This window comes from Gymnoscopelus braueri (genome assembly GCF_963280865.1).
Source record: "Gymnoscopelus braueri genome assembly, chromosome: 2".
Classification (NCBI taxonomy): Eukaryota; Metazoa; Chordata; class Actinopteri; order Myctophiformes; family Myctophidae; genus Gymnoscopelus; species Gymnoscopelus braueri.
The window spans coordinates 5,112,650-5,123,019 of NC_137604.1; the positions used below are offsets into that span (position 1 = coordinate 5,112,650).

The window sequence follows — 10,370 nt, forward strand, 5'->3', positions numbered from 1 at the left end:
CCGTTGGCCCGGTCGCTGCAAAACTGTGCACACACACTCCCTGGATGCCAATTCAGAACCTCTGCCTAAATTTTTTCACATGGGCCTGTTATAGCGCCACCAGGAGGCAGATTTGTGCAAAACCTATTTTTTGATATTATTCATACCGATTTTATCCAAACGTCATGCAAATCGGTACACAGTATCTCTATAGTCATGTGATCAACACGGATCTGTCCGATATTTCATATTCCATCCTGATTGTCTAAGGTTGGCTTCAAAATTTGCAGGATTGGTCTGTTTTGAACAAAATGTCTCAAATCATGAACGCAGCGTGCGATTTACGTGAAAATTTGCACGCATATTCCCCCTAGGCCAAGGAAGAAATGCCACCCTTTTCACATTGGCCTATTATAGCGCCACCAGGAGCCCACAATAACCTACCTGACCTGACGGAGACCTGTGTTCCAAGGAGCACTTTTTCTAGTTAATTATTTTGTTCCTTTTTTTCCCATTTTCAACAAGGTCAATTTCTTAATGAAAGAAGGTTGTTACATACTTTAGTGGGAAACCGTCTTCTTGTCTGCTATAGAAAGAAAAATCAAATCATAAAGAACATAATTAATATAAATAACATCTGGAAGGAGTGGGAGTCAGACTGTCAGACAATCTTTGATTCTTGATTTAAAATGGTGAAAACACATTTAAAAATGTTTTACCTCATTGGACACAAAAGTTTTAATGAGTAAATAAATCACACCCAGTGTGAAGGGGGCGGTGTTTTTTTTTTAAAGTGCATAGTCCTATTTATAGGTTATTGATTTCATCATGTGTCTCGCTAGCCAATCACAGTGCTGAATAGAGTCAGCCAATAGAGTCAGCCAATCACAGTACAGCTAGGGGTGTACTAATGCTAGGGGTGTACTAATTATGTGCCAATCACAGTACAGCGAAGGGTGTACTAATGAGGTGTCCCAACCCCACTTATAGGGGCGGCTACACCGCCCAAAAAAAAACATATAAAATATAATAAAATATGATATATTTTTCACAAAAAACCAAAACTTTTCTCCTCTGGGACCGTGCAAGTTGGGAACGATGCAATTTAGGAATGCATGGAATGAATGCATTAGGATAGTTACAGTAATGTTTGGGCTGGGCGGCCACTAAGTGGAGAGGGCCAATCCTTCAGTAGCACCGGCCCACAGAGCAGAGAGACATCACATGATTGGCCCATTGGCTTGTCTATCATCTGGATACCGGCCATAGTCCAACCCAAACATATAACAGCTGATCTACAAGCCCACAACGCGTCGCTGCCTCGACACGTTGTGGGCTTGTAGATCTTCGGTGCGAGACACCATTGTATGACGATACATAAATAAAGGCATGTGTCTGGCAGCACACTCGCAGAGTGAGAGAGAAACAGCTTAATCTGAGGGGACAGCTGGCTCACACTTGTAGAAGGATAGTTTAGCATGTGAAGAAGGTGATGTGGTGACTGGTGAGCACAACAGAGGAGGACTGTAGGCCTTCCTTATCCAACATTAAACAGCAAACTCTGCATGGTGTGTTGCAAGTAACTATGTCTATATATACTTCAAACAATAATAATCCTATACTATCCTAATTGATTGATTAGATGCTTGTATTAACCACTTAAGCCATATTTTATACTTTAGTCATACACTTATGTCACACAAAAATAACTATCTACAAGCTCACAAGTCAGTGTCATTGTGATGTGGTGTGTCCTTGTAGATCTGCTATTTTTACAATTAATGAACACTTCTGCCAATAATTACATTTACAAGTGTCATGCGTCGTTCCTGTTGCCCAGGCAGCCCATATATGGGCTTAAAGGACATTGATCAAACATAGTGTTTCAGTCACAGTGTTATTGTTTTACTGGCCATTCAAAATGTTCATACATAGCTGTCATTAAAAAAACGAAATGACTTTGCTGTTACAAAATAACAACTTATTTTAATAAACACAGTATCCTTTGATATGTATAAGTTAGGCATATCCTGCTCATATAGCCTATAGATCTAGCCTGTAACAAATGCATTCTCAGATCATTATAGCCTACCCTTGTTTTCTATACTTTAGTACACTAAAGTTCTGATTGCATGCAGACTCATTCTTGTAATCATGTTCATACTTCCCCCTTTCATAATAGTCCTCTACTGCTCATGTCCAGGTTTGTAATAGGTCCAATACATAACTCATAACTCATAGGGCCTATCAAGATTGGAATCAGGTTTCAGCAAAAACTCACATGGAAACTTATTTTTGCAAATCATTTTTGAATCACATTCCTTAGCCTTGTTCAGACTGAATTAACCAATCCAACTCAGATTTTAGTCCAGTCAATCAGATTTGACTGGATTTGTGCTGCCAGTCCTGATTGACACCTTGTAGTAAAAGTTGCTTCTACACCAGCAATGGTGACAGTTAATGGGTCAGAGCAAAACATTAATGGAAGCAGTAACACTACCTTTCGTCCTGGTATTCCTCCAGTCTTTGCAGTGCATCTTTGTAGAGTTTATTACTTCTTCTTCTTCTTATCACACTCCTCCTTCAGCTCCCGAATCTGGTCCTTGTACAGGGTCTAGGAAAAAAACAGTCATCATACATTCATTTGGGTAATGGATGTTTACTGATTTTTTTTAATGGCACAGCATGGCCCGGGCCCTAGCTATATTTCAGACCTTTTAATTACCTACTGTAGGTGGCAGTGCACAGCTTCTGCTCGTTAAGCCTGATTTATACTGTGAGCTTATAGAATAACAAACAGTTATTTTCGGTTTGTGATAAAGTGTGCAACCAAGTATAAATCAGGCATTTGCAGAGCATTTGGTTTGTTTCATAGTTAAAACTAAAGGCAAGGTGATTTGTGTTTGACAGGACCCTGGGCTTTCGAATGTCCTGCGCAGGTAGCTCAAACTAGCTAAATCAGTATTATATTTTAAATCACAAAAAAAAAAAAACTTGAATATTGCATTTTTTTCATAATTGCATTTACATGATTTTACCGTTTTATTTGTTTCCATGTTTTCTTTCTTGTTACGGTGCCTGTGCTTACTTTTATTATGCCAGTGAGGTGCAAGTCCTTAGTGTCAATTTATCCATTTGTAACTCAGAGTGTGTGCTCTGTGCAATGATTTATTTGAACACCCTCAGAGTGACGAGTAAACGATCCGAAAATGCTTTGCGATTATTTCACATCAAACTATTCATTTGAAGATACCTCGTTCACACAGGATGATGCTTTAAAAAACGCAGTAAAAAATAAATCACCGCTTTATTGCCTCGTTATATCTACTTATGACACAACAGCAGTTTAATTAGTTAATGCAAATTAATCGCCCAAAATAAATACGCCCGGTGGATACGGAACTTTACACTTTTACTGTGTAGCAGCACTACTGTAGCATGTTTCTTTGTACAGTAAGTACATGGACGGCCTATAAGATACAGATAAGGGGTCAGCAGAGAGCTGAAAATAAGCACAAGTTACTGTCATATACGGTAGTAAATGCGCCTGCGGCCCAGAGCAGGCATTACGGTAAATGCAAGGCGCCAAGCCGACAGGAAGTCAGCCTTGGCTATTACATGTAAACAGACGCAGAGACAGAGACGTACTATTTGTATCACCAAACCTTTATGTGAATAAACACGTTCATTGGATTTAAAGAGGACTCCGTCCATCTTTACAGTTACCGAGAAATATTGCTCTGCCTCCAATTGGTCCTTTAGTTCCTTCAATTGGCCGTCAGCCTCCAGTCTGTCCCTGTGATAGGACAAAACAACTGTCATTTAGAGGAGCCATATAAACAAGAGTCAAAGCATAGCAAATAATGTATAACTCTTGCGACTGGCAAGGCATTGAGCACTACACTGCAAATACTGAGTGTTAATTTGGCTCTGAGAAGGTGTAAATGTAAACAAAATGGACACTTAAGTGTCCATTATGTGTTGCATGTTGTTTACCCTCTCCAAGTTACAAATGAATAAATTAACATAACAAATTAATGCATTTTAGTGTGTAGAAGGTTTGGGAACAGAAGTATTTGATGGCCAATTTAATATGCTTTTCTGAATTGCCATAATGCAGAACAATAACTTAAGAGGATGCAAGCACTACTTCCTCTAGTCATTTCTTGCCAGGTGCACGGTCAAGAAAATTTTACAGTCAACAGCACTCACACAAAAATGTCCTCCAATTTAGAGGGACATGAAACCCTTGACTGATTTTGTAGTTTGTTTTCCAGTTTAGGTTAAAAACTAATCATATTTATAATGGATGTGATTATAGATTTAGGTGTGTCAGTTTACATTGACAATACTGTTGACTACTCTCTATGCTTGCACAGACAGTGGCACAACCATGGCTCAGTTTGGACACACTAAATAACACACAGATATACATTTGCAGGCTGTGTTGCTTACATCACAGTGTACTATAATAAGGTCAGTCTTATGCAGCCTACCATGACTTTACCATGCTGTAGTTTTTTAACCTGAACTGGATAACAAACTACAAAACAGCCTAGGGATTCAGCTCCCTTTAATAAAAGTAGCCTACATGAAGGAAATAATGCAGAACAATCCCACTTGCTCGTACCTGGACTAGTATTTCAAGCAGGTTAAAACCAGGGACGGATTATAGCTTGTGCACAGTGTGCACGTGCACAGGGCCCTGAGCCAATGGGGGCCCTTGGATTTAATAGGCTTTTAAAAAAATATATATAATATACCGGTATATATTTGTTATATTTTTTATTTTCTTATTATTATTTTTTGGATAAAAAAAATCTTTAAAATCAGGCAAAAATAAGAATTAAATAACATAACCATAACCCAACCCTAACCCTAACCCTAAAACCGAAATAAAGTAACAAAAAAACGCCCCAAAACGCCCAATATAACCGCAATATCCGCAAAATGTTGTGCGCGAAGCGCGCGCACAGGCATTTCATTTGGTTAAAACTAAAATGAAATACTGTGACACAGGTCCTGTGTACATGTCTGTGCGTGCGAGAGCCATTCATTGTGTGTGTGTGTGTGTGTGTGTGTGTGTGTGTGTGTGTGTATGTGAGAGACCTGCGTAGGTCCTGGTTCTGTTTCTCCAGGCTCTTCTTCATGTCCAGCAGGAATTTGAGTTCCTGTTTCAGTTGTTTCTCAGAGGAACGCAGCACTGAAACCTGCTGACTCTGCATCTTCAGGTCGTTCTGACTCAGACTTCGCTTCTGAATCTCTTGCTCCAGACGCAGGCTCAGGTTTGTCACCTGGGACGGATGCACACAAACCCAGAAAAACTTCATATACTTTTAGTTGTGTGAGTGAGTGTGTTATGTACTTTATGCATTCAATTCAAGCTACAGAAAGAATAAACTGTAACATGTTAATGGAGTATAAATCAAGCATTAGCCGGTCTGTCTGTTTCTATAAACTATTGTCGCGTTTGAAGGCTACCATGGGTTCTTAAAGGAAGAACACCTGCATCTGTAGTATATTACAATATCTCAACAAATCTCTCCTAATAGTCTTAGCCAGAGGTGTACAGTACCAGTATAACATAGGCTGTCCTAACCAAGGCTCAAACCCCGACTATAACCATCTCTAACCTAAACGTAACCATTTCATTGGTGGAGCTCGTTGAGGGAAGTAGGATTTACAATTACAATTTAGGTATTTAGCAGACACTCAGTGACTTACAATAAGCAAGGTACATAATCACATACACAGAATGCAGAGAGAACAGTAGTAGTACGTCAAGAAACTAGGACTCCAGGTAAACCATGAACCTAGCATCTGTCTAAATAACATGTAATCTAAATTACATTCTTCATTTTTGTGGACAAGAAAAACAAGCCTAAGAAACAGTACACAGCCTGGGAGTAAATGTTGCCTGAGAGATATAAATTCAGGGCAAGAAAGTCCCTTAACCGAGAGGGCTGGTCACACCACACCACACCACACCACACCACACCACACCACACCACACCACACCACACCACACCACACCACACCACACCACACCGTGGGTGAAAGCTCAATGGAGAATGTCTGCCACTGAGCAGCACACACACACAGACACACACACACACACACACCTCCTCAGAGAGCATGTCCTTGTCTGCCTTCAGCTTATCCAGCTTTTGCTGGGACTGCTTGTAGTCACAGTCCAGCATGGAGTGGTCTTTCTGCAGCTGCAGCAGCTCGCTCTCCACCTGCAGCTTGGAGTTACGCTCCTCCTGAAGGCTGCGCTCCACCTCTGGAACACACACAGAACAAAGAAACAGAAAGATTAGGCGACATTTAATATTAACTCAAATATGATACATCTATATAATCTACTATGTGGTCGTCTCACACCAACAGCTGTAATGTTTTGTGAGATCTGCATCTCGGCTTGAGGGGATGTACTGACCAGGGTAGCTGTGTCACAGTCGTAGAGTTGAGAGCTGACCTAACCCACCCGTTATCATCAGATGACCCTTAGGGGTATAGGGGTGGGCTGGTAACACTCATTGTTAATTCTTGTCTGTTCGTGTTCAAATACGTTCTGTCTGTAGAGTATTTAAGAAGGCAGCAGTGCTGAAATTAGTTGAGTCAGACAAGTTTGGCTCCTTACTCGAGTACAATCTCTTATACTTTGAAATCTGAATTATTGTCTTGCCTCATTGTGTATCTATGTTTTTGAGTGCCCGATACAGATTCTGAATTGACACTAGTCTAGAAGAATCAAGATTCAAGAAGGTTATTTGTCACTACTGAGAGGTGGTGAGGTCTGCAAGACTGTGCCAACAGCTACACAACAGTAATAACAACAATAATAACAATGGAATTTTGATCATCTAGAATGTAAATGTCGATGTAAATGACAGAAAACAGTCGCCAAAACAGAGAACTTGAATCCATCTGTGTACTTTCCCATGCTCTGTTGCGGTACAGTACAGTTTTGCAGTGGAAAAGGTTTTAACATCAGTGTAAAGCGTACTGCGACAGTACACTTGTCACGGTAGACTTTACTGTGTGTCAAATGCTCTTTAAGAATTGCACTGGCCAGTGCTGTTCATTTGAACCCATTCAATCCGGAAACGCATCTACAAATGTCTTCTAAAAAACTGGTTTCTGAAAAACTTATGTTGCTGTATCAGTGGTGCTCAAACTTTTTCATGTCAAGGAACCCCAAAAAGATATGTATTTGGCTACGAACCCCCATCTCAAAATATTTTGTTTCAGGGACCCCCCCAGAAGCAAAGATTTGAGTTACAATTTTATTTTTAAATATATTCAAAGATTTGCACAAATGTTCACGATAAAAAAAAAAATCTACAAGCTCATGAGCTTGTATATCTGCCCTTTTTTATAGCCAAATGAATGGGTTAATCTTACATCTCTTCCCCATCCCTCATAGTCACCTTTCAAGGCTCCAGACTTGGCCTCCTCCAGGCTCCTGAGTTCCTGTTTCAGGTGTTTCTCAGAGGAACGCAGCACTGAAACCTGCTGACTCTGCATCTTCAGGTCGTTCTGACTCAGACTTCGCTTCTGAATCTCTTGCTCCAGACGCAGGCTCAGGTTTGTCACCTGGGACGGATGCACACAAACCCAGAAAAACTTCATATACTTTTAGTTGTGTGAGTGAGTGTGTTATGTACTTTATGCATTCAATTCAAGCTACAGAAAGAATAAACTGTAACATGTTAATGGAGTATAAATCAAGCATTAGCCGGTCTGTTTCTATAAACTATTGTCGCGTTTGAAGGCTACCATGGGTTCTTAAAGGAAGAACACCTGCATCTGTAGTATATTACAATATCTCAACAAATCTCTCCTAATAGTCTTAGCCAGAGGTGTACAGTACCAGTATAACATAGGCTGTCCTAACCAAGGCTCAAACCCCGACTATAACCATCTCTAACCTAAACGTAACCATTTCATTGGTGGAGCTCGTTGAGGGAAGTAGGATTTACAATTACAATTTAGGTATTTAGCAGACACTCAGTGACTTACAATAAGCAAGGTACATAATCACATACACAGAATGCAGAGAGAACAGTAGTAGTACGTCAAGAAACTAGGACTCCAGGTAAACCATGAACCTAGCATCTGTCTAAATAACATGTAATCTAAATTACATTCTTCATTTTTGTGGACAAGAAAAACAAGCCTAAGAAACAGTACACAGCCTGGGAGTAAATGTTGCCTGAGAGATATAAATTCAGGGCAAGAAAGTCCCTTAACCGAGAGGGCTGGTCACACCACACCACACCACACCACACCACACCACACCACACCACACCACACCACACCACACCGTGGGTGAAAGCTCAATGGAGAATGTCTGCCACTGAGCAGCACACACACACAGACACACACACACACACACACACCTCCTCAGAGAGCATGTCCTTGTCTGCCTTCAGCTTATCCAGCTTTTGCTGGGACTGCTTGTAGTCACAGTCCAGCATGGAGTGGTCTTTCTGCAGCTGCAGCAGCTCGCTCTCCACCTGCAGCTTGGAGTTACGCTCCTCCTGAAGGCTGCGCTCCACCTCTGGAACACACACAGAACAAAGAAACAGAAAGATTAGGCGACATTTAATATTAACTCAAATATGATACAACTATATAATCTACTATGTGGTCGTCTCACACCAACAGCTGTAATGTTTTGTGAGATCTGGATCTCGGCTTGAGGGGATGTACTGACCAGGGTAGCTGTGTCACAGTCGTAGAGTTGAGAGCTGACCTAACCCACCCGTTATCATCAGATGACCCTTAGGGGTATAGGGGTGGGCTGGTAACACTCATTGTTAATTCTTGTCTGTTCGTGTTCAAATACGTTCTGTCTGTAGAGTATTTAAGAAGGCAGCAGTGCTGAAATTAGTTGAGTCAGACAAGTTTGGCTCCTTACTCGAGTACAATCTCTTATACTTTGAAATCTGAATTCTTGTCTTGCCTCATTGTGTATCTATGTTTTTGAGTGCCCAATACAGATTCTGAATTGACACTAGTCTAGAAGAATCAAGATTCAAGAAGGTTATTTGTCACTACTGAGAGGTGGTGAGGTCCGCAAGACTGTGCCAACAGCTACACAACAGTAATAACAACAATAATAACAATGGAATTTTGATCATCTAGAATGTAAATGTCGATGTAAATGACAGAAAACAGTCGCCAAAACAGAGAACTTGAATCCATCTGTGTACTTTCCCATGCTCTGTTGCGGTACAGTACAGTTTTGCAGTGGAAAAGGTTTTAACATCAGTGTAAAGCGTACTGCGACAGTACACTTGTCACGGTAGACTTTACTGTGTGTCAAATGCTCTTTAAGAATTGCACTGGCCAGTGCTGTTCATTTGAACCCATTCAATCCGGAAACGCATCTACAAATGTCTTCTAAAAAACTGGTTTCTGAAAAACTTATGTTGCTGTATCAGTGGTGCTCAAACTTTTTCATGTCAAGGAACCCCAAAAAGATATGTATTTGGCTACGAACCCCCATCTCAAAATATTTTGTTTCAGGGACCCCCCCAGAAGCAAAGATTTGAGTTACAATTTTATTTTTAAATATATTCAAAGATTTGCACAAATGTTCACGATAAAAAAAAAAATCTACAAGCTCATGAGCTTGTATATCTGCCCTTTTTTATAGCCAAATGAATGGGTTAATCTTACATCTCTTCCCCATCCCTCATAGTCACCTTTCAAGGCTCCAGACTTGGCCTCCTCTTTGGACTGGTAGATCTTGTTATGAGTTATGAATGACTAATTTTTGCATGTAATCATGTACATTCATAATAGTCCTCTACTGCTCATGTCCAGGTTTATAATAGGTCAAGTACATAATCTCCAGTGGAGATGATCTCCCCAGAGTAGGGTAGCTTGCTGCCAGTGCCATGATGTGCTTTAGCCTGCATCCTCCTTATAAGAGCAACCAACACACTCTCATTGTTTGTGAGTACTGTAGGCTAAACTATCATATTCATGGGTTGTAGTTGTGTATGGGTCATGTAGTTATCATTTATTTTACTCAAGGCTCCAGAACATGGAAGGATGCTTTTCAGTAAAAGTGGTGGTATTAAGGGCATGTGCGTTTGTATGTGCCTCGACGGAGTTGGGCAGTAGAATGGGTGTGTGTGTGTGTGTGTGTGTGTGTGTGTGTGTGTGTGTGTGTGTGTGTGTGTGTGTGTGTGTGTGTGTGTGTGTGTGTGTGTGTGTGTGTGTGTGTGTGTGTGTGTCTGAGCTTCCCAAAAAGATGTGGCGAGGCTCCAAAAACAATCCACATGATGTAAAAACAATGCTCACCACATCTTTCTGGGAACACACACACACACAAACACACACACACACACACACACACACACACACACACACAC

General features: G+C 40.7%; 2 long non-coding RNA genes across 2 annotated transcripts; both read right to left on the reverse strand.

Moving 5' to 3' along the window:
* Positions 1 to 5,161: 5,161 nt before the first annotated feature.
* LOC308076146 lies at positions 5,162 to 7,440 on the reverse strand. Its single transcript, XR_013932257.1, has 3 exons — positions 7,413 to 7,440; positions 6,102 to 6,262; positions 5,162 to 5,273 (listed from the first exon to the last, which is right to left on the reverse strand). It is a non-coding gene; the product is annotated as an uncharacterized lncRNA (long non-coding RNA).
* Positions 7,441 to 7,466: 26 nt separating this feature from the next.
* LOC308076139 lies at positions 7,467 to 9,744 on the reverse strand. Its single transcript, XR_013932256.1, has 3 exons — positions 9,696 to 9,744; positions 8,385 to 8,545; positions 7,467 to 7,578 (listed from the first exon to the last, which is right to left on the reverse strand). It is a non-coding gene; the product is annotated as an uncharacterized lncRNA (long non-coding RNA).
* Between the last annotated feature and the right edge of the window lie 626 nt (positions 9,745 to 10,370).